This window comes from Parasteatoda tepidariorum, chromosome 2, assembly GCF_982258835.1.
Source record: "Parasteatoda tepidariorum strain Cologne lab strain chromosome 2, Ptep-v5.0, whole genome shotgun sequence".
Classification (NCBI taxonomy): domain Eukaryota; kingdom Metazoa; phylum Arthropoda; class Arachnida; order Araneae; family Theridiidae; genus Parasteatoda; species Parasteatoda tepidariorum.
The window spans coordinates 125,487,132-125,512,485 of NC_141756.1; the positions used below are offsets into that span (position 1 = coordinate 125,487,132).

The window sequence follows — 25,354 nt, forward strand, 5'->3', positions numbered from 1 at the left end:
AAGAATGATCGAAGTACCACATGGATGTTATAGTATCACAGTATTTATGATAGTATTCACACAAATCAAACATATCAAAAAGTGATTACTGAAATGTGTGATTTAAATTTTGCGTGTCGTAATAATATTGGAGTTTCAAAAACTATGAGGAAATAACTTTCATGAATTGCAAAAGAAGGGAGAAAAAAAGAAGATCGAAACACAGATTTATTGGGGGATCGCTCACATTGAATGTCAATTGGAAATTTCCATGTTGCGTGATCATATTAAAAATTTATTCAATCTGATTGTAGGCGAATAAATACCATTGAATAGATTAATTCTTCTGTTACAAATCGGAATTCACAACATAACTGGTACTCGTTAAAATATAAGTTTTAAAAACAATGAGAAAGAACTTCTGAATGTTTGCTATTTTGGAATTACTTTTTAGAATATCAATTTTATATTTCAATGCTTGCCTCACTAGCTCACCAATTTGAGACTAAGTTATTATGGAATTTTTTTTTATTACACTCGTGTTCTTCTAAAAAAAAACAAAAGAGGATACTGATAAAGACAGAATAATTTTACTTAAAGCATACCTGTCAATATTGGAGAAATAAAATAACAGAGATTTTACTAGTGACATTTTTTAGGCTAAGAGTAAAGTTTTGATACATCATACATAATCATGTAAGTCAAAAAGAGAAATTCAAAATTGGAAATAATATAAGCACTTACATTTATCTAAGTAAAAAATATGTATATAAATCTTAATCTAAAGAACTTTTTTTTTAAAACCATTAATAATAACTAAAACTATAAATACTCAACATACTGCAGAACAGGCAATAGCACTATTTGTTCAGGAATAAGAAAAGTATTTTCACCATCAGCGGATATTTCATCACCGAAGTTTCATTTTTTAATTTCTTCAACAAATAAGGAAAAATTTTGAGAATATACAGGTAAACAGGAGGTAGTTGTAAAATACAGGACCCTTTGCTAAAAAACTGACTTGGCATGTATGCGCAAGTAACGAAATGTAAATTTTAGATTAGCAGTACTACCATTTTGCCAGAATATAAATTATGGATTCACAGAATTCCGTGAATTAGCAAAAGAATCACATGCCTGGCTCTAAGGATTGATTCTCACGACTCAGCATGGTGCCAAAAACAAAATTTCCGATTTTTAGCATTTCATTAATTGCCTTCAAGACTCAAAGATTTTATTTGTCTTACAGAAAATGTAAGTAAAACTTTGAATTTAAATTAACATTATTTCAGTGTCTGAAACACGGTTTTTAATTTAAAAATTTAGTCTATTTTGAGTAAAATAAATTTACGATTTACAGCAGTCAATATTACAAAATAAAAAGATATTCTTTTAATTAAAAAATTACAAGAGACCCAGCTTCAGCTGTTTTAGGTGTTCAACTCATATTTTGTTTTCTTGTACAAAATCTATAAGATTTAGAAAATTGAATTTGCAGAGGTGTGTAAAAAATGTACAAGGTTAACAAGGAATTTTACATTTGATGCTTAGTTTGAAAATCAGTTATTGCTATATTTGAGTAAAAAGATACCCTTCAAGTTTCTTTGCAACCCTCAGGTATGCAACTAAAGAATTGAATTTTGACATGCTGAAAGAGGCAATTTATTTATGAACTTGAGTTTTTTTCATGAGTTGAGTTTTGAGTAGTTTCTTTTCTTCAAAATTCCAATTTGTTAAAAAATTATAGCAATTTTAAATGCTTTTTTAAAGAAGTTTCCGTTAAAAAACAGGAGACTTGACAGATATGAATAAGCAATGAAGACGCTAAAAAACTTTTTGTTCGTAATAATGTATTATACAAAATTATAATAGTTTGTCACCATGAATAAAGGAAATTCAGAAACAAAAGTGGATTTAAAAAAAATATTTCTAAGACAGAAATTTTAAGTTCCCTAACTCAGACATCCATTTGACAACATTCCGTTTTTCAAATCGCGTTTTCCCGATATTCCCAGTACGTACAAACTCTGATATTTCTATAAGAAAGAGTGCATTTAAAACACACACACATACATATATAAATTTGCAATTACATAAATTATACGCATGAACAATTTAATAATTTGTCTTCGAATTTGACCAACATAAATACATTTAGCAATCCACAGCTCATGGTTAGTAACTGATATCAGGTTATAATGAAGTTAAACTAGCACACTATATATAAAAAAAGAAATAATTAAACAAATAATAAATAAATATTATTTCAAAAAATATATTTATTGCTAATTAGAAGGAAAAAAATATTTAAACTTTTATGTAAAAAAAAAAATGAAATTGACATACTTAAAGCAAAGAATAAAATGGCTGAAGAGTTGCATGCCCACAAAGGTTAACTTCACAGGTTGGAATAAACCATTCCAGACCACACTCATTGCCTAAAAATAAAAAAATAAAAATAAATTCTAGAAGAATAAATAACATGAATTTAACACTTTTTAAAATTTAAATATCATTATAAATTATTATTCAGCATAGGTACTTCCATTAATATGTCAAGAAATAAGATCTATTTATGCAAGGAATAAGGTGCACTACAGTGATTTATAACCCGGCGTTGAACAGCTGACCCAATTTTTTGAGTTTATGACTACTAATGTTCAACTCCGAAGCCTTGTAATTTTGAACTCAATCCAGAAGACAAGGGAATTCCAGGATCAAGTTTTGGGAGAAATTTGTCTTTGTGGAGAGCTTTTTGGTGGAACTAACCAGCATTTGCTTTCATGGAGAGGAAAACCACCAACAGTTAGCCTGAGGGCAAGTGGACACTCAACCCTTTGCTGTCTACCACAGAGGATACTTTATGTTGGTACTGTGGTCAGTGCAAGCCATATGCGGAATTTGTATTGACCAGCTGATGCTGGAAGGCAAACACTAACCCCTGAGCCATCACGGCTCACACAACATTGATTAAACGTGTATAGAAAATCGTTTTAATGAACGACTTAGTACTATTGTACCTTCATATTTATTTTATCAGTTCATTATATATTATTTTATTTTGACTTTATTCTGTAATCAGGGCTTAAAATTAAAGGTGGTCGATTAATGTAGAATTATACTCATTTGTTTAACTTAGACCCTTGATGAGAATAACTATTTTAGTCATATTTCTGCCATTTAAATGCACAATAGCATAATTATGAAATTGCTAAAATAACTCTTTGTAAAATGCAAAGCATAATAAACAATATAATTTGCTTTATAGTTAATGAATGGAATTTCTAGATGCAATGTATACATTCATGAAATTAAATATACATATCTGTTGAAGCATGTGGTATGTTCATTTCTATTTATTAATGTGTGAGTTTCTTATATGTTTTAGAAAGTACAAAAAAAAAAAACTTTAATCTTTATTAAACCATTATAATGCTTTTAAAATGAAGAAAAATCATAATAAATTTTAAATGTTTGTTTCGAAGCATTTTAAGTAAATAGTTAAAGATTTTAATGAACATGCAGAGACGTTCATTATAACTAATAATTATGTATGAATTAAGATATCATGTACTATCAATATCTACAATATATATTTTCATTCCATTAATAATAATTCCATTATATATTCACTATATAATTCAGGGTTCCCACTCATTTAACAAAGCAAAAATTAAGCACTTTTAAGGACTTCTTTTTAAAAAAATTAAGGACTTTTCTGAAAAATTAAGAACCTTAAAAATAGTATTGTTTATTATTGAATATTCATATACCACCAGTGACGAGGCAAATCATTTAACTTTCTTAAAAACAAAATTCAATAAATGGAAGGAAAAAAAACAGTAAACAATTTTACTATGATGTAAGTAATGAAATAATTGTATTAATTAACATGGCTTGCCAAAGTAGGAGTAAGCAATTTCTGCAAACTCGGGTCATTTTTTTTCCTTTTTTAAATTTTTTTTTCCCGATTGAAGAGATCTATTGAATATTCGTAATACAATTTTAATAACTTCATTAAATTGAATTGTAAAATTAAGTGTCAAAATTAAGATTTGAAATTCTTTTCATATATTAAAAAGAAAAGAGTAAATAAAAAAATTTAGGAGAAACAATGAAAATATTATTACAACAATACTTTGCTACTAGATAGGCATTACATATTCAGTTGTGGGCCAAGTTTGCTAAATATTCAGTTATGCCCAAAAATATTCTTTCTTTTCTATTAGTAAAATGTTTCATTTATACAGGAATTAAAACAAAAAGTTGAATTAGAGTTATGCATGAGAGTAGTTTTCTTACAATGTCATGTTTAATTAAGTCCTATTTCAAGTAAAAACAGGCCATACTAACATTCAAGCACCTTAAATTATTCCACTTTTGTTCATTAGGCTTAATTTAATATATTTTTAAAAAAAAATCATTTAAATAAATATTTTTATGAAAGTTTTTATAAAATAAAAATATAATTACGTTTGAAAAAATTTTTACTTTTCAAACCAATGAGTTTTATTAGTTCTCAGTGAAACACATAAATGAAAGGGTCTAGAACGACTTTTCAAAGGTATCAAAACATTTCTATGGTCAGAAAATTGGTAAGGTTCCTTAAGTAACAAATACTGATAAGTTATTTATTTTTTTATCCTTCATAGGTATTTACTAGTAATATTTCTTTATAATCCGCTATGATTCTTAATATTATTCTCTACTATTATTATGATTTAATATTTTATTTTTAACGCAAATTAACAGTTTAAAACTGAAAGCGGTGTACTTTTATTATAAAGTAAGCCAGTAATATCACCTTTATCAGGTAAAGTTTTGTAAAAAAAAATTTAAAAATATTATCAAAAACATATGTCTTTTTTTTTTAAATGGTGGGCACTTGAGGGTTGTCCCATTGGCCACAGAAATGCCGGAACTGCTACTCTCTTCTCGTTACCCAGTGGGCACCTGTGGCGAAGATTTTTGCAAAAGTTTAAAAATTAAAAATTTTCCTTTCGAATTTTCCAATAATTTGAACATTGGAAAGAAAACTGACTTTCTCAAGTTAAATGTATGCATTAATTTTAGTATTTTCAATTTAAAAAAAATCTTAGTTTAGCATAAGAAACTTTAAATTAGGTTCAAAATTATGTATGTATATATATATATATATATACAACAAAATAAATATATACAAAAAAACATGAAGAAAATTAAGAAAAACAATAAGTTTCATTTATTGCGCATAAGCTGCAAGTAAACAGAACTCATTAGATAAGTTCAAAATGAAGATAAAACAAAGGAAAATTACAGACATATGAAAAAAGGGGGGAATAGAAAAATAATAATAAAAAAAAAATAACAAACAACTGGGGGAAAAAAAAGGATAAAATTTGTTTTAAAAATACGGAAAATAAAAGATATAATCGTTTCATCAGCCCACACGATTATATCCGCAAAAAAGAGTGCTTTCTGATATTGTATCAATATAGCCAAAGCAAAATATATTAATACAATAGTGTGAGGAGCACTCAAAAAATTTTTTTACAAAAATTACAACAAATAAAATAGAACACAATAAGTAAAGTAACATGTAAAAACAGAAAAGAAAAAGAAAAAACAGAATAAAACAAAATCTATAAAGCGAGTGGCGAATTCAAATATACTTACATGAACGGGAAATTTTTCAAGAATGATTTAAAAAATATTTTCGCAACAAGATTGCCAGACTGCAAAATATGAAAACAAAAGTGCAAATTGAGCGTAACTAGAGGAGTTTTGTTTTAAAGTGCCGTTCTTACTGCATTGCTGAAGTGCGTTTGATTTGTTAGTTACCAAGGATGGGCCCGAAATGGATGTGTGCAAGGTAATATTATACTGGATAATTTAAAGAAGTTGACCATAAATAATTTTAGAAAATAAATATTTATTTAAGAAAAAAATATGAAATAGAAAAGAGAAACATGAATTGCCTGTTTTGTACATAATTTTAGCCACGGATTTGCCGGAAATGGATTTGCACATAGAAAAATTATATAAATTAACAAAGAAAATTTTTTTAGTAGATAATTTTAGCCACGGATTCGCCCGAAATGGATTTGCACATGGAAAATTGTATAAATTAAAAAAGAAATTTTTAGTGAATAATTTTAGCCACGATTGGCCCGAAATGGATTTGCTCATGGAAAAATTATATAAATTAACAAAGGAATTTCTTAGTAAATAATTTTGACCACGGATTTGCCCAAAATGGATTTGCACATGGAAAAATTATACAAATTAACAAAGAAATTATTTAATAAATAATTTCGGCAACGGATTTCCCCGAAATGGAAATGCACATGGGAAAATTATATAAATTAACAAAGAAAATTTTTAGTAAATATATACACAAAAATATATGATTAATTCAATGATTTTATATAGAATTTAATTACTTAAGTTAGGTATCCATTGTTTTTTTTTATCAAATTTTGAAAGAGTTTATCGATTTGTTTTTTGGATAAATAAATATTACTACATATTCTTTTAATTCTATTCATTTCATTAAAAGTGGTATTACTTGGAATTCTAATGCTTCTAGGAGCATCTATTTAAATACCACTTCTAATGAAATGAATAGAATTAAAAAAATATGTATTTATTTTCAGGATTTTTAAAAAAAAATTTATCCCTTTTTTTCCCAGTTTGTTATTTTTTTTATAATTATTTTTCTTTTCCCCTCTTTTTTCATATATATATATATATATATATATATATATATATATATATATATATATATATATATATATATATATATATATATATATATATATACATATATATTTGATTTTTTGCTATTCCATTTTAAAGGGTAATAAGTTAACTTTTATAATCGGTCCTATTGTTTTGAAAAAATAAAAATCAAATTTGATTATAAACTTTCAAAACTTCAGATAATTCAAAAATGTTAATCAGTTTGTTATATATATATATATACAGTCAGACCTCAATATAAGGTCACCCCCCATATAAGGTCTCTTTTCCAAAGTCCCGGCTCACTGAATAGGAATTCTTTGTTACAGATTATCGGATATATGGTCAAGTTTTAAAAATCGTTATCGCTTATAAGGTCATTAATATCTGAGGCGAGGGGAGCTCTTTTCTAACAAAAGCCTATTTAACCTCTTTACAAGGCAAATAAACCTCTCGAGTTCTAGGAAAATGTTGCAACCTACGAACAAGCTACAATTTCTGTAATTGTTTCACATGTTGTGGACAGTGAGTACAATGACAGAATTAAAAAATCTAGAAAACATTGTTCGAAAAATGAAACGAAAAGGGAGACAGACCTGCATAAATGATTATTTTAAATAAGATAAGATGTAATGTATGTATGTACACTTTGAATAAATTTGTAAACAGCTTTATTTTAAGTTAAAAAAATTTCTTAATTCTTTACTAATTTTATTAAAATTTATTGACATAAATATTTAATTTATGGGCGATCGTTTTTGTTTGTTCGTTACCATTTAAAAAAAATCATAATGTGTACTATTTACATGCTTAGTTACGAACTGCTAATGAATCGGTTAAAAGGTCACCCCGCTTATAAGGTCACTTTTGCGATGTCCCTTAGGGTGACCTTATATCAAGGTCTGACTGTATATATATATTTATAAACTTAGAGTTAAGTTAAAAATATTACATTTCTATAAATACTTTAAAAAAATCAACAAACATTTTAGTATCAAAGGCTACTAAACTTTCATTTGTAGAAACTTACTTTATCATTTCTTTCACACAGGAATTTCAGCTTTTGAGTTTTCTTATGCATAAACACACCATCCAAATAACCAGTTTCTACATTACATATTTCTATCGTTTTATGGCCCCATCCCAGGATATGGCCTGTCCAAATGTACGCTACAAGGAAGAAAAAAATATTTAAACAAATGGAAGATTAAAAATAAATCACACACAAACTTAAAACTACTAATTTTAAGCTACAACCTGAAGTTGTACTTTTTAGATGATAGTAAATGAAAGATCAATAACATAATTTTTAAGAACAAAAATTTGCAATTAATTATTATTTTAAAGGTTTATTTATTGTAAATAAATTCCTTCAAATATTTAGCTTTAACTCAGTTAAAGATGCCAATTTTTTAAAAAAATGCTTCAAAATCTTCATAATGTATGTGTATGTTTTATCATTCTATAATGCTAAATGCAAAAACTATTAGTAAAAGAGATGTCATGTTGTGTTCATTTAACTAACTTTTATGTAAATGACCATACTTAATATGAATAGTAAAAAAATTTTAAAAAAAAATAAGCTCATCCAGTAAGAATTTCATTAATGTTAAAAAAAGACTACAGATGCTAAATTGACTTGATCTGTAAACTTTTCAACTAAATTTAGTTGAAGCTCTGAGGAGCTGCATATTTTAAGCATAATCTAATAAAAAGCAATTTTTTAAACTTCACACTCAGAAACTGTAGCTACTACTCTTGTTTGGTAGTTAAGAACATCGTAAAAGCATAATCTAAATAAAAAGCAAGCATATCTTTGATTATAATAGCTTCATTCCTTTTTCGTCTGTATTATCATGCAAAAATATTTCCTTCAATTGATTAAGAATTCATTTAATCCTCCTCTTTATAAATCATTAATATGTTTTTCTTAATAACTTAGGCATTTGTGCAGAAATCAAATTATTTAAATAGATTATTTGACTACAATTGCCTAAAACATTAACATAAAACTCAAGAACAGTTCAAGTTTTATTACAATGTTTTTACCTTTATAAAATAGCCATTAACTTCCCACTGCTAAAACTGTTCTGCAGATAATACAATACAATTGAAAGAATATTTTTAAAATAGCTTTCAAGATTGAAATTTGGAAATATAATTATACAGGATAATATGTAACTGTTCCTATCATAACTGAATAAAATGTTACATTTAAATCCATTATTTTTTCAATTTACAATAATAATATGTATTGTAAATAAACATTTATAATAATAACATTTATAATAATATTGTAAATAAACTGTTATACATTTCAAACTTGATAATTATTTCAAACAGAATAGATAAATAACGGTAAATTCAAAAAGAAAAAAAAAATTCTTACCTACAGATGTTGGCATCTCTCCCCACTGAAGAACAACATTTTTATTAACTTTCCCACAAGAATTTACATAAACTCCTTCATCTAGAAATAAAAATAAACAATTTATTTTAACTCATAATAAATAATTTCAGTACCTAAACAGAACTACTCAAAAAATAGGATGGAAAAAATTCTACTAAAAATCATTATCTTAAAAGTTATTTCAAAATACAGTAAAAGATAAGTGAAAGAAAAATACATAGCAAATTTTTAAAAAAATGGAGATGCCTTAAGTTTTAAAAGATAAGTATGTTGAGTTCCTTAAATATAACAAAAACGTTAAAGTGAGAACAAGCACTGATCTTGTGACAATTACTAAATATAGTTAATACCACTTTAAAATATAATTATTTAAAAAAAATTGTAAAACATTAAAAACTATCAACACCTTCTTGAATGTTCTGAGTAAATTTTCCATTCCAACTGTTATGCTGCAAACAATTTTTTAAACATCTTAAAACATTTAAGAATCAAACTAATTTATGTACTACTTTGTATTTGCATGTTTTTATTGCTAGAAAGCTAATTATAAACTACTAGCTTATTGCTAATTAGCTTATTGCTAATTATAAACTACTAACATTTTTAAGGATGTTTGGAAAAGAAAGCTCTTTTTCTGTTCAACTCTTAACAAAGTTGTAATTCTTAAATAAAGAGAAGGATCTTGAGAAATCTTATTTTTCGTGATCAACAGTCAGGTTGTATTTTTCTAGCAAAGAAAATAAAGCTCGAAATGGATATTTAAAAAAAAAATGGACAAAATATTTCAAGGAAGATAGGCATTTAAACAACTTAATGTGAGTGTCGAAGAAAACAAGCATTTAATTCAGATTTTTATACTACTGTTATAATTATTTTTCAAAAGAATTATCTGGAACTAAAATAATTTCATAATGCATAAATCTCTGCATATGTAATTTTAATTGTAAGTAATTATTCAACAGACTTTTACAAATTCTCAAAATAGTTGAGTGATTTTCCGAACCTCAGACTTCAAACTTCGAGAAATTAAAAGGTTTTCAAAAAATATATTTGATTTTATTTTTTAACTCACTGAGATCATCTGAAAAGTTACATTTGCAACTTTTCAAACGATCCTAGTCAACCTAACCTAGCAGTCCAAAATCTTAATCCATAAGGATTATTCCTAGTGCAGTGATAAGACATGTGCCTATAATACCAAAATATGATGGAAGCTTAAAGCATTAAACAAATTCTCAATTTAACTTTTCATTTATAACTACTACAATATATTAACATTATCAATGATATATATTTAAAATGAAAAACTAATAAACATTAAAAGTAAATAATAAATTAAAAGAAATAAATAAAAATAATTTTTATTCCCTTTAAGTTTCTTTTTTCCTTTCTTACTGAACACTACTTTTTAAATTTTTTGGCACATGTTCCATCACTGTTAATGTTTAAAATTAATTGAGTGTAATCCAAATTGGTTTAGTTTTATGCCAGAATTTTCGGTTCCATCTTTAATATTGAAAAGAATCATTGTGCTTAAACACCTATTTTGTAAAATGTTTAACACTTATTTTGAGCAATATCCAATTTTGTAAAACATGTCCATCAAATTATGTTCATTTTCTTATATATGTTTTTTAGCTGTATCCAAAACAAACAGCTCAACAATTTAATCTTTTTAATAAATTGCAGATTAAAAAAGTTTTATTCTAATTTTATCAGTTTATTTAATTTTTCATGAAATTCATTATTTTAATTAAATATTTAAGAAAGAGTATGTTAATAAATATCTTTTAATAAAAATTGACCTTTTTTAAAAAATAGTCTGAACATAAAAATTGTCTCTTTATAAAAAACAAGAATAAGAACATTTACATATATTTTTGTAATAAGTATATTTGTATAAGTACATTTAATGTTAATATTAATGGCTCACTATACGTATAGATATATACAAAATTTTTAAAAAAAGTAAAAACTTTCATAATTCATCACAAACAACTTATTCTATACAGGATGTCGGAAATACAACAAATGTGGCATGCATACAGAATTTAATGGTGGGATCTTTCCCAAGTTTTCCTTAAGGAATGCAGTGCCTTGCATTTCTTCAGTTTCAGCTGAAACTGTGCTGACAGCAGGTTCAATACATTCAAAGAAATGAAACTGCAAATTTCAAAAAGTTCTGATTTTATAATAATGAAGACACCACAGAACAATTTAATGTACAATGAAATATTTTAAATAAATACTAAACTTTTATATGTGTGCTGTAAAATACACAAATTAAACTCAAACACATATTAATAATTCAGTTACTTTTTAGTATCTGCTCAACATAGCACATTTTGTCGCATTGTGTGAAAAATTATGAAAATTAAGAAAACCATCATTTTTAACCAAATTAACCTACACAAAAATTATAGAAAACAGAAAGTCTTCTTAATGGAGAACTAGTTGCTCGAGGACATTTTTAAACTGATAATGCAACATATGATTAGCAATAATTACAATAAAACTATAATCAGTAATTTTAAATCTCTAACAATAACAGTTTATACAGTTAGAAAATACTTTTTTCTTAAAAAAATTTGATAAATTCTTAAAATGAGCAGTAAATAGCTGGAATCAAATGTAAAACAATTTATGTTCAGTCATAAATTTTAAGCATTGAAATTATACTCACTATCATAACAAAGAAGAAGTTGCAAGCCTTTGGAATTGGGAAGAGTGACTATAGTGTGAGGTGTAATGAAGCCCTGAGACTAAAAGAAATATAAACATGAACATTAAAAACTTTTGAAATGCTTTGGACAATGACTAAAATAAACTAAACAAAGGAGCAGACTATATTATATATATATATATATATATATATATATATATATATATATATATATATATATATATATATATTCTGCTCCTTTGTTTCTGACACAAAATTACAAAACAATTAATTATATCTATAAAAAATCATACACATAAAAAAAAAGATTCTGCACAATCTAGCAGAAAATATATTGTGTAAAAAAAGGCCCATCAGCAAAAAATAAATAAATATAAAATAAAACAATAATACAATACCAATGTGTAAGATGCAGCAAGTATATAAAAATAGAATAATAATAATAAAAAAAAAATACTTGTATAAATGTCTTTCTAATTTAGGACCCAATAAATGTTTCAATGATACTAACAATTCTTTTTAGTTGTCACACACATTTAAAAAACCAAATTAGTTCATTTTAATATATATTTCATATGAAAAATCACATGTATTCCAAATTAGTTTAAATTTCCTGTTAAAAAAAGTTCTTTGTTACCACTGCAGCAGAATGCTTTAAAATTTAGTGTTTAATGTTAGTATTTTAAGGCTTTTAAAGACAATTTTTGAAGAAAAAACATTATGAATGCAATTTTTGATTATAAAACAGATTTTAATAATATTTTATAAAGTTTGATAAAACCTTAAATAACCCAAGAATACAGGGATTAAACATAGGAACTTCGTATATTAAAACCAAAATTTTAAAAAGTATATATTAACTGACATTTATTATTCTCTATGCATACATGCACACTAGCAAACATTTCAGATTATTTAACATAATTGCAATGAAATACAAATCATGAAAACACTTAATCAGGGAGCTACTTCAATTCCAAACTTCCTTATGATTTTTGTGTATTGTTTACTACAACATTAACTGCTTATCATATCATACTTATTTATTAACCTTTTCAAGAAGGATCAACAAGACAGCTAGGTCTGTAGGGGTATCTTTTTGCGACTGGAAATTGTAAAAGAAAGTTTTTGTTCGTAAAAAAATGGTGATGAGAATGAAACAATTTTATACTCCCACTGTTTTTCTTAAACACCGTTCACTACTTCTTTGACTATCGTATTTAGGGATAATACAAGGGCCACCAGAGAGGGACTCTTGTGCTTTTGTATCACTTTATAAGTGCAGAAATCCTTTTTCAGTGGTTTTATTAGATTCAGCATAAAAAATTAAACAAATAATATTTCACATATCGTTTTCTATAATAAATTATCAGCCTGTCCTATGTTATTATAACTTACGCACCTTCAAGCATTCATTTATTTGCATCATGTAACACTTTGTCAATCTTTTTGTTTTGAAGTTTATCAATGCAGAATCTCAATAAATAATATTTCAATGTCTATACGTACATTTATGTTTAAAAAAATTAATGAATGGAAAAAATAATAGAAACAGCTTTTTCTTTTTTGCTGTTATATCAATCCCTCATTCGCAACAATTTCTGCAAAAGCAAAATTTAAAGAATCAAGTCTTAGTTTACAATAACATACAAAAGTTTTAATAGCTATAATTATCAGTACCTATAATAATAACTATTTAATACATTACAATTAATGTTTGTAATTTTAGTATGTTTATTAAGCATTTCACGTTTAATTTCTACCAAAAAAATTTTACAAGCTGTTTTTTAACATATTTATATTAAAACAAATTTTAAACAATTTGTCTCTGTTCTACAATAAGTCTGAGTAAAAATAGAAGAAATTTAAATAATTTCTGATGCACGAAAAGACAATTTAACTACAAATATAACTATTTGAATGTAATTTTTATCTTTAGAATTGTTAAATCTTTTCAACTTATGAAAATACGTCACTTCAATCAATGATAAATAGTTTTTACCACTTTATTTGCCGGTTTTATGTTTTCACTATTAATGATAACAACAATAAAAACAAGAGGGGGAAACGAAGATAATTCTACTATAATTCCTGGCTAATTTGATTGATCTGTTCTTCTCAGTAAGAATGATCGTTACTATTGAAAATTATTTAATCAAATAAATTCCCTTAATCTTATTTACAATATTATATTAAATAAATTGTGTGATGCATAAAAAAACTATTATTACAATAACTTGGTTAATCATTGACAAAAATTAATACAACATTTTTAATTTAATTTAATTTTCTAAATAGCATATATCGTAATTTAAATCACTAACTCTAAAAAAAAAAAAATGCTTTAGCCAGTTTCTAAATTTATTTATAACATATCACTCAGACCCTTATTCCTCTAATCTCTCAGTTCGAATCAAATATGTGCTTTGGTTTTCAAAGAATTTTCTTTTAAAATAGATCCCCAACAAGAACTACATGAATATTTCAATTATTGTGCTTCAGTTGCAAATGATTCATATAAAATATTCATATTCAAAACATCATGCCATTTTCTTTTTGTACCAAATTTCATAAATGAATGCATCTTACAGAAACTATGTAGAAACTATAATAGAAATTTTTTTTTTTTTTAAAATTCAGGTAATAGATTTATGAAATTTTAATGTTCTCAAAAATTTAGTTCGATCTTATGAAGATAAACCAACGAGATATTATTAGACTTCATAAAAACTAACTTAAAATTAAATTGTATCTAGCGTAATGAGAGGTGAGGAACACGAAAATTGTCAAAAGAAAAAAGATTAGGAAGAGAAAAAAATACAATTTATGATTTCATTACAAATAAAGCATTAAAAATACAGTATTATAAATTACACTTTCAAAATCCGCAATCTTTGAAATCCTTATATAGCCAAAATCATGGATGAAGTTACAGCTAAAAAATGTAAATATATATATAAATTTTTCCTACAAAATAAATATTTTTATTAAAATTCATAGAAAAATATTTTCTTCTTGTCTGCAACAATTACAATCAAAATTTTAAAAAAACCGATAAGCACCACATTTATACCAAAAATAGAATAGAAACCTAAAAAATATTATTTATTTGAGTTTATTTAAAATATTTTACTTCGATATTTATTTCAATTTAAGATAATTTACTTTGACGGCTATGATTACTTGATATTTTTATGTATAACCAAAATTGCTATTTGTTAAATTAAAATAGCAATAAAGAAATTATCTTTGAAAAATAACTTTAAAATATTTTTTTTAAACAAAAAAATGTACAAAATTTAAATTAACTACAAAAAAAAAAAAACAGGAAAGAAAACAGTAGATGTATACCCAAACTTATAATTGATATTTGAAAGTAAGTGGGAAATGTAGAAAACATTTTCTACCCTTATGAGAAAGTGTTGCATAAAACAATAAAACACATCCCACAGCCACCCCTTCCCCCAGAAAAAGGTTAAAGCTGAACTATCTATATTAGAGGTTTATACTTAAAGAGTTTTACAACAAATAGCTTCACAATTGTATAGATTAGGGTTGTAGTAGAAAAATGTGGCAAAATAAATTGCAACACTTAATGAAGTTTCCATTCTTATTCTGCTTAAAAATCCACATTTCATTACTTTTTAGTCAAAGGATACATATTTACACCCCAAGTTGCTTAAATTATTGAATAACTGAGTCAGCTCGTTAAATATAAAAATTAAAGTTTATTTTTAGCTAATTCGCAAAGTTTTCTATCAAGAATAACTTTTTGGTAATAAAACTAGCATTTGATCAGAAAATTATCAGTTTATTTAGGGGAAGTCATAAGATTACAGGGTGGTTCAAAACTATACGTCAAAAATGTGAAGGCAGCTAGAGGTGACCTAAATAAACTGATTTTGTATAGGAATGTAGAATATATGCTCAAATGCAGTGTTAAAAGTGCTAGCATGTAATGCAGTATTACTCCCAATAATTGAAAAGCCAGTTATACAAAAGATTTATTAACAGTTCCTAATATTAACAGATTTATTAACAGTTCCTAATATTAACTGATTTATTAACAGTTCCTAATATTAACAGATTTATTAACAGTCCCTATTAGCTTGCAACCAGTTTACAATTAAATTATAGAATTACTTGATAGAGCGAGTATCAACAAGATTCAAAGAAGTGGCGCATGAATTGGTGTACATGAGCAAAAACAGTCAGCACATTTTCAGTGGCAACCAGATCTTTAGATGCTTCAAGACTATTGATTGTACAGGTTACTTGTTTTATATTTGACCCCACATGAAGAAATCCAAGCACGTCAAATGTGGAGAATGCGGTGGCCAGTTCAGGAATGTGAGAAGAAATATATTAAAAGCAAGCAACAATGATAGTTTTGTCTGCATCAAAAATTAGGATTAGAGCGCATGAAGCCTACTAAAAGCTAAATAATGTATCCATATTTAAAACATACTCAATTGCGAAACTATCCAAAAGGAGCGCAAGAAAAAGATCAACGGAAATATTATTATTCAATTAAAAAATCAGGAAGGTGCTTAATGAAGTGGAAATAGATGCAGAAAATGTTTAACAGTGACTATAAGGCTTTTAAAATGTAAAACTATCATTTAATTTAAAGAAAAGAGCTTTGAAGTAAACTAAATAAAAGATTTAAAAAAAGTTAATTTTATGTAAAATAAAAATTTATTTGTTCAAGTGTAAACTATCAGCAAAAATAAAATACAAAACTTTATGCAGAAAATTTACATTTCCTTGAATCTCTTACAGATTAACTATGTCATCATCATGCCATCAAACCCGACAAAATTAACTCCAATGAATTTTTCCTATGATTTATCTTGGTGATAAGAATTTGTGTGACACCTCAAAATTTTGGCACGTCTAAAAAGATACTTGTATAAGGAATGGGGCAAAATATTAGGTGAACTGCGCCATGCATACATATAAAATTCAGTGACCTGCATACAACTCTGCATTAAATGCAAAGGTCTTTACTTTGAAAATTTGTTATTATATTACAGGCAATAAAGTTTTCAAACTCATTTGAAAGTCTGGTACTGATATTTTGCTACGCATTAAAGTTGTAGAGCATGTGTGTCAACTTATCTCTTAAAACCCTGTAATTTTAAACTATGCAAATTTTCAAACAAACCATGGAGTGAGGGATATTTGTGTTGCAGTATGCCACTTATTGTAAGTTTTTAAGACTAATTTCGTATAATTTATAATAAATATCTTCCACGTTATTATGCACATCATGACAATCAGCCACAAAATGTCAAGATATGAACTAAAGTGATCTTCAAGAACACAGAAACAGATTCCTGTGGCTAAATATTATATTAAAACTATTAGTCTAGTAAAAATAGCATGTAGTCTAGTACTCTAATAAAAAGAGTACAAGCTTTACTCACTTAACTATACTTTTACTCTAGTTACATCAAGAAAAGAATAAGGTAAACTACTAAGAAAACAAAGACAAACAACACACAATTCAATGATGTCTTGATAACTACATGCTTGAGAACTAAATTTAACATCAATAAAACAGGTCCTAAATAAAGCAAAGAGAAAACTTTTGTTACTTTTAAATCTATTATGTGTTATTAACTCAGAAAAAAACTTCTTTTTATTTAACCAACATATTAGTCATTGTGTTTCTTTGGATTATTATTTTCTTAAGTTTACTAAAGTTGCAATTTTTAAAATACCATATTTATAGCAATATAAGCCACCCTTTCCTTTTCAATGATACTGAAAATCGAATGCAGCTTAGAGTTGAAGGTGTAAAAATTTGTTGAATGGGAGAAATTTAGTTACCCCTTTCAAATGGAAAAATGTCACGATCCATTCTGGTCACTGCACTAGTCACGTTCCATAGGTATATCTTTAGTGTTCAATCTATCCTGAACATGATTGCCTGCATAACAAATGCATAGGATTTCATAATAGACAACTCTTTGTAGGAAAACAGCAACACCAGCACCAATTCCAAAGTCAGTTGCAACAGTGGGAGTGACCAATCATTTTCGGAGCATGATACAGTTAGAACAATTATAGTTTCATGTGTGTATTTAATCTATTCAAAAGTTTTTAATTGTGAAAATTTAAGAAATGAACAATTAATTTAATCAATCATTCACTTATTATTACTTCCTATTATTAATTTCAGAAATATCTGTTATCAATAAACCTTTTTACGCTACTTTTTATTTTTCACAAATCTGTGTTCAAAATTTGGAGTACAGCTTCAATTCAAATAAATACCATACAATCATATTAAACGGTAGCGAGTCAGATATGAAGATCTATCACCAGATCATAGTTTAGAGACCCACAGAAAACTCAAACATCAGTTACAAAAAAATTCATTAAAACTCAGAAGGATATCAAAATAATTTACTCACATGAGCGGGTATATAAATATCGTAGACTGCACCAGAATCCAAATCTAGAGCATGAAAACCTTCAGTAGAACAGTACACTACTTTGAGCCAAACACCCTCTTCAATCATCATATCTATTAGAGCAGGCCAGTGAGCTAAGTCTGCAAAAGACTTGAAGGCCATGAATTTGTGATACGGTATTGGTGCCCATTAATAAATTTCTAAGCTTTCTTTCAAGGCGATCAAAAGGAGCTTTATTCTTTCAAATTCGACTGGGAAAAAATTATAAAAACAGTTACTCTTTGGTATAGTAGTGATATATTACTCATAAAGTTCTTAAAATTATAAAATAAAGAAATCAAATTCTGGTAAGAACTGGACTCTTAATTAGAATAATTCATCATTACAATGCTGTGATAAGTAGTCTAATGAAAAACCTACAAACAGGTTTATAAATAATATTTGTTATGCTTTGAAATGGATTTACGTTTAAGGTTATACATATTAGAATTGATGTAAATATAAAATTCAAAATGAAATTTTAAATATTAACATCACTAAACAAAGAAATCATACTTTTGTCAAAAGTAGACACTTTACAAGAATTCATCACTGTTTGAGTCATTAAAATGAATAATCTAAATATAAACACTGCAAGCTGTTTTTTTTAAAGAAAAAACACACTTATAAATACACAGTGGTACCTCGTTAACGTGAACATGCTTAACATAATTTTTTTAACAGGGTATTTAACCAGATTTTTCAACAAAAAATAAGTACCTTTTATATACTTTTTAAGCACTCTAATTAGGATCTTTGCAGTAATAAAAATATTTCTTTTCTATTGTTTAAAGTTCTTACTTTATAAACATAATAAAATTCAAAAGAATCAAAATTAATTTAAAAAATTTAAAAATCATGCCCTTTTTTGTAATTTAGAACAAGAATCGACAAGGCAAAGAAAAGAAAAATCCCATTTTAAAATATAGAAAATTATGCACTTTTTACAAACCCGAAGTAAAAAAAAAACCACCTTTAAGGGCGTTTAAAAAACGCAAACAAAAAAATAAGCAACTTTAAGCACTTTTTAAAAATGCTACGCACCCTGTTTAACATGAACTAATTTTTTATTCTCTGCACAATTGAATACGCACATAATACTTTAAAGTATTTTTAACATGAAACATCTTTTAAGGTGTACTTGAATTTCATTGCCCTTGGATAAAAATGTACTTTAAATGTGAACAAAAAATTCAGTTCCCCTTGAACAGGTAAGAAAACTAATCATTCACAGTTCTAAGAGTTTTTTAAATGCTTTGTTATCGAGTTATTAATTACAGCAATTAAATTAATGAGTTGTATGAATTAAATCTGTTGAGAGAGCATTGTTGTTGAGAATTACAGGAAACAAGCCTTTTGTACTCTAATGTGAAAAGAGTTTTCTTTTACCTCATGAGTGTGAAAGTAAAGAGGCATGCTTTCTTGAAAAACCCATATTGATCCTTTGTTCATTATGAATAGTTATTTCTCCACCACTCTCATACCAAGAAATTGATATTACTGAACTGCATTTCTAGAGATAAATATGTGTGTAGCTAAGATTTTTCTTAAATTTCACTAACGAATACTTTCATTTCATAACGAATACTTTCATTTTTTTTTGTAATGAAAAATGAAAGCTTGAATAATTTTTTTGGATACAGTTGATAAGTTAGAAGACTTTTGGAAAGCGTGTGTCAATAAGAAACCAAAACAAGATATTACCAATTATCTTGTTAGTAATCCTCTCTAATTTGTGCAATGAATAAATTTTTCTCAAATAGTTACTTTTAACCCACTGATGGCTCTGCACAAAAAAAGTTGACTTTGAACCTGCAGTCTTCTCCACATAGCAAAACGGGTTTTTTCCATGCTAATAGATAGGAGAATAGTGCACAGGTGAGAAACATTCTTCTAATTTCACCTATTTGCTAAACAGCCAGTAGCATTAGTAATTTTTTATTTGCTTCAACAGATTTAAAAAAAAAAAGATAGAGCACCTGAAGTAAGAACATTTTTTAATTAAATTCATCTGAACTAAAATATTTTTAGCTTCCTTTATAACTTTATTCTATTTTTTGAAGTAATTGGTTGTATTTATTATGAGATTTAAAGAAATTATTTAATATAAAGCGGAAATAAAAACTAGATATATATTATAGTACAATTATAATTATATGTTTCACACATAAATAAATATGAAATCAAATATATATTAACTTACATATTTAAAATGGGGATATAACAAAAAGCTTTTTTTACTACAAAAAACTAGTTTTACAGACGCTTTTAATATGACAAGGCAATTAGGAGGGTTTATACTAGACTTTAATCTTCACTTTTCTTGAAAATATAGTATTTGGAAAACTGAAATGTTAAGCATTAAAATTTTCTTTCAAAAATTACGATCAATTTTCAGTTTTTCTATTCTGCTTTTGTGTATAATCTTTGTTTTTTATATGTGTTTTTATAATAGCGCTGCATTCTTTAAAAAGTTTCAGATAGACATTACCTCTTTTAATGTTTTATGCATAATTTTTTTTTGCAGAAAATATTATTTTTAACATTAAAGTTTTGTTTTAAGAATTAAGAGAATATTCTTTTTTATTCACCTTTACAACTTTAGCTTTTTTTTTCAATAGCAGTTAGTTTTTTTTTATCTTAAATATTTCTAATTATTTTAGTATCTAATTATCTTTACTAACTTAAACATTTCTATTAAAACTTTTTCCCCTTTACCCCATATCAATTATACAGCTAAGTTTCGATTATTTTTCAATAATGACTAAACTTATTCCAATATAAAAAATATTTATTCATGTTTTTTAATTAAAAAAAAAGTGTTGCTATTCGGTCAATTTTGTTTGGCCAAATATTTGGCCACTACTCGATACATTTCTAATTCATAATAGAGATTTAAGACTTAACAAGATTAAACAAGGTTTGACTGTATGTACATAAAACTTGAGAATAGAAGAAAATAGAGCTACAAGTATGCTACGAAGCATAGTAAATAACAGTTTTCTTCTTTCTTTTTTTAAAATTTGTGATAAGTTAATTCATACTAAGAAGCAGTGCATAGCTGAATAAAATTTTGATACAGTGTTAACTTTAACGTGTGCCAAATAAATATCTATCTAGTATTTCTTTTGAATTATAAGCATAAACACTACACATAAATTTATGGACATAAATACAAAATTTAGATAACATAACACTTATGCATTAAATTCTTGTTTACCTATTTTAAAATGGATAGCACATTGAAGATCTCCTACATTTATCCAACCACTTCTTTTTTCAATCTAAAATATGATCACAGTTTTGTTAAGTAAATTGTTTTCATCAACTATAAAAAAAAGAATGGGCAAAAAATTAACTTCTTAAAATATTAACTTAAATAAAAAAAACTCATTTTAGTAATTTTTTTTTTTTTGGCTTTAATGCTATTGTAATGAACTTGGGGCTTTTCATTAAGCATAACAATAACTTTTAAATAATTTACCACTAATATAGCAACCACTAGAAAAAATGGTCCAAAATACATTTTTTTAGACCTAAATAAATCTAAATAATCAAAAATACAAATTTAGGTATAGGTGTAAAATAAAAAATTATTAACTTAGTCCTAACTCTATACTATAGACAAACAGCATATAGTGAGCATTTATGCAAAATTTCAATAAGATAAGGCAAACAAATATTTAAAATATCACACTTACCAATAGAGAAAATAACAAAACAGGTTTTTAGCTGCAGTAACTGCACTTATATTTAAAAAAGAATGAAACGGGGAAGAGAAGAGTAAAGGAATGGAAACAAAAATTGCTGATGAGTTAAGAAAAAGTATTGAATACAGTTATCATTCAATATCAGTTTAAATCACTGACTCATTAACCTTTACTATTGAGAGAATAGCTGCAGCAAAATTTAAAAAAATAAACTAAAAAAAAAATTAAATTCCTAAAATATTTAATGAGATAAACACATTTAAAAAATATTCATCATTTATTAAATCAAACAAAAAAGTGGTGCTAAAATATCGAAAAAACGAGTAAAATAAAAACCAGTCTGTGCTCTTTTTTTATTTTATTTAGACACAATAAAAATAGTGGGTACATTTAATTAAATTTGTTAACTAGCTATATTCTCAACATTTGAATGTCAAAGATAAATTTGACATCAATTCCAATTTAACTCTCAATGAAATAATAAAAGTTATAAAAACTTTTACAAGCCTTAAAAGAGCTGAATCTTTAAAATGCTGCTTATAAAATAACAAAATCTTTAAAAAAAATTGAAGCTATTTTTTTAATAATATATGACATTTAAATTAAACAAAAATACAGAAATTAATTTAGCCACTGTAGTATTTGTAAAGTTTAATATTGAAACCCTTTTTTTTAAATTTAAATGTAGAATACCAGTTAATAAAATTAGCCACTTAATACAATCAAACTTCCTAAGAACGAATGATGCTTTATTAAGTGACAGGCACTGTATGTTATTAAAAGGCAAGTCTTGCTGCAGCTCCCTATAAGAAAATGGGTTTTTAAAACTTTTATAACTTCTTCTCTAACTAGGACAAAAAAAAAGTTTGGGAGAGATGAAAACGAATTTGTATTTAATATTGAAATCTGAAATTTAATGATTTACTCATAATAAGCTTAAAAGTATATTTGGTTACTGTTAATAATAAAAAATAAATGAAATCAAATAAAAATTAATTACATTGATTAAAATCAAAAGCTGAATCATAAAACATGCATTAAAAGCTATTTCAGTTTCCCTATAAGCTAATAAAAAATAATTCATTAATAACTAAAATATAACTGTAAGGAATATATAAAAAACAATCCTGAACTTGAATATGTGTTAAACTGATAATACACTAGCTAATACTCACTCCATCAGTTCTCAATATTTTGCTCCTCAGCCAAGAGAGGTAATATATGTGTACTCTACATTTTTCGCCAGACACTGTGACAAGAATATTTTGGCCATCTAGGACTTCCATTTGCCGAAATTTTCTCCTCAATATTAACTGATACACCTTACCTTGACCACTACGGTCAAGAAGCATGAGTCCATTCTCTGTACCAATCAGTAGATTTACTCCTAAGTAACAACAGTTTATATTAAAAAAAACAATAAAATAAATTTTAGCTACAAAATTAAGTTCAAAAAGAAATTAATATAAAAAATGATAATTCCAAGCAACAGTGTGATAAAATATTGCTATCAGCAATGTAAAAATTCCACCTAATGCTTAAGTCACAGTTAGTAGCACAAACAAATAAATAAGTAAATTACACAATGCAATGAGTTTAAACCAGCTTTTAATCTATTTTAATAAATGTTAACCTGCTTTAATTCCAATTAATATCAGCAAATTACTAATTAATTTTTTTCTACAAAATAATTTATAATTTTATTATGCCATATTAAAAATTTAATGTCCTTGTTCGTTACCCACGAGAAAACTTAGAAGGATACACAATAAAACATTTAAACATCGTGTTGCAATAATAATGAGTGATAATTTATTAATAAATTAATAACGTAAGGTTTACTGTTTACTTTTCACACTAAAAATAAACACCATCAAAGACTTTAGAATTATTAAAAAAAATATTTCGCTATTGAATGCTTGACTTTCAAACAAATGGCATGTTTTTACAGTTTTTTATTTATTTATTTTGATTTCTTTCGTGAGCAGCAGAAACGATCATCGCCTGGTAAATTACCTTGAAAAGGCAAGATCCGCTGCTTGAAGTGAAATTATTTAGTTGTAAGTGAACTCATTTATTTAAGAAGGTTGAAATAACAATCATATTTTAAAATAAAACAATTTAATTTGATAACTATTAATGAAAATAATAATGAAATTATTAACGAAGTTAAACTCATAAAATCTATATGAAAAATATCAATGGTTAAAAGCCTAGTTTTTAAAATATACAAAACAATGCCATCCAAAAATTTTTAAAACAATTATAGTCTTTTTCTTTGTAAAAAAGCCAGCAGTTAAAATATGCAAGTACATACAAACTTAAGTCAATATAAAGGGCTATAATGTATTCAGTCTTGTTCTAAATGTATCACGGTTTTTTTTAAAAAAACTCACACCTAATTTAATCACTAATCTAGCACTAAAACTAAATCAGGTAATTTGGATATAAACTTTTGATGTTTGAGAAAAAGGATTTTGTTTTCAAAAGGAAATGAACACATTATGAGGAGTAAAATAAGAACTAATAAGTAACAGAATTTAGGTTTCAGGAATAATATTTACATAATTTACTTTGCTAAATAATCGTGTATCAAAAAAGAGACGGAGAAAATATTTTTGAAAAAGTGCTCGATTCTCACTCCATAAGGCAGCACATAGAATATCAGAGTTGAATCGTACTTTCTTATTTCTGGAGTGTCATCAGATGACTCGTGCGATGTTGGTGTAACATTGACACTAACATGGCTCTCTCTCCTTGGAGATGGAAAGGGACCAGTACCATCACCAAACCCAAATGTGAGAAAAGAGCGCTGTTTGTGTTGTAGTTGAGGAGGGGCCTTTCCAACAGCTTGCCTATACTGTTACATAAAAGAATAAAGTTATTCAATTAGAAAAATAAAACTAAGAGGTAAACAGACAATAAAGCAATATAAAAAGCAAGCATCAAGAAACTATAAATATTAATTTATGCTGTATTATTTAAAATTAGCACAAAAACAAAGCCAATACTTATTTTAAAAAAAGTGGTGATTTTATTTTAACATTTAGTGCAATTGCAATAGCACATAAAATTTTTTTTAACACTTACTTCCTGATATATCTGCAATGAAAATTAAGATACTTTTATTATACTGATTTCTTTAGAATATTTAAAGCGAAAGTCAAATTTATACATAAGTAATATTACTTTTCATTTCAGTTAAAATAAAAACTAAATATTTTCAGCAAAAGTTATGTAATGAATGTATATGTAGTTACATATGTTATAGTGAATGCTAAAAACTTGGTAATTTCTCTTTCCAATAACCTAACTAATTACTATTAAAAAAGATAACCATACACAAAAATTTTAATGAGACTTAAAACTGGAATATTATATTATGTTGTTC

The 25,354-nt window shown here is 26.1% G+C and overlaps 1 pseudogene across 1 annotated transcript in view; it reads right to left on the bottom strand.

Annotated features, from left to right (window-relative positions):
• Positions 1–25,354, bottom strand: part of LOC147816175 (serine/threonine-protein kinase mig-15-like) — a 45,737-nt pseudogene that overhangs the window by 15,697 nt on the left and 4,686 nt on the right. Inside the window, exons 3-10 of the transcript XR_015431218.1 lie at positions 24,605–24,823; positions 23,139–23,350; positions 21,474–21,537; positions 18,215–18,465; positions 11,793–11,871; positions 9,089–9,169; positions 7,730–7,869; positions 2,326–2,417 (exon numbers count right to left, since the gene is read on the bottom strand). The product of XR_015431218.1 is annotated as a serine/threonine-protein kinase mig-15-like (transcript). The remainder of the gene's footprint in view (positions 1–2,325; positions 2,418–7,729; positions 7,870–9,088; positions 9,170–11,792; positions 11,872–18,214; positions 18,466–21,473; positions 21,538–23,138; positions 23,351–24,604; positions 24,824–25,354) is intronic.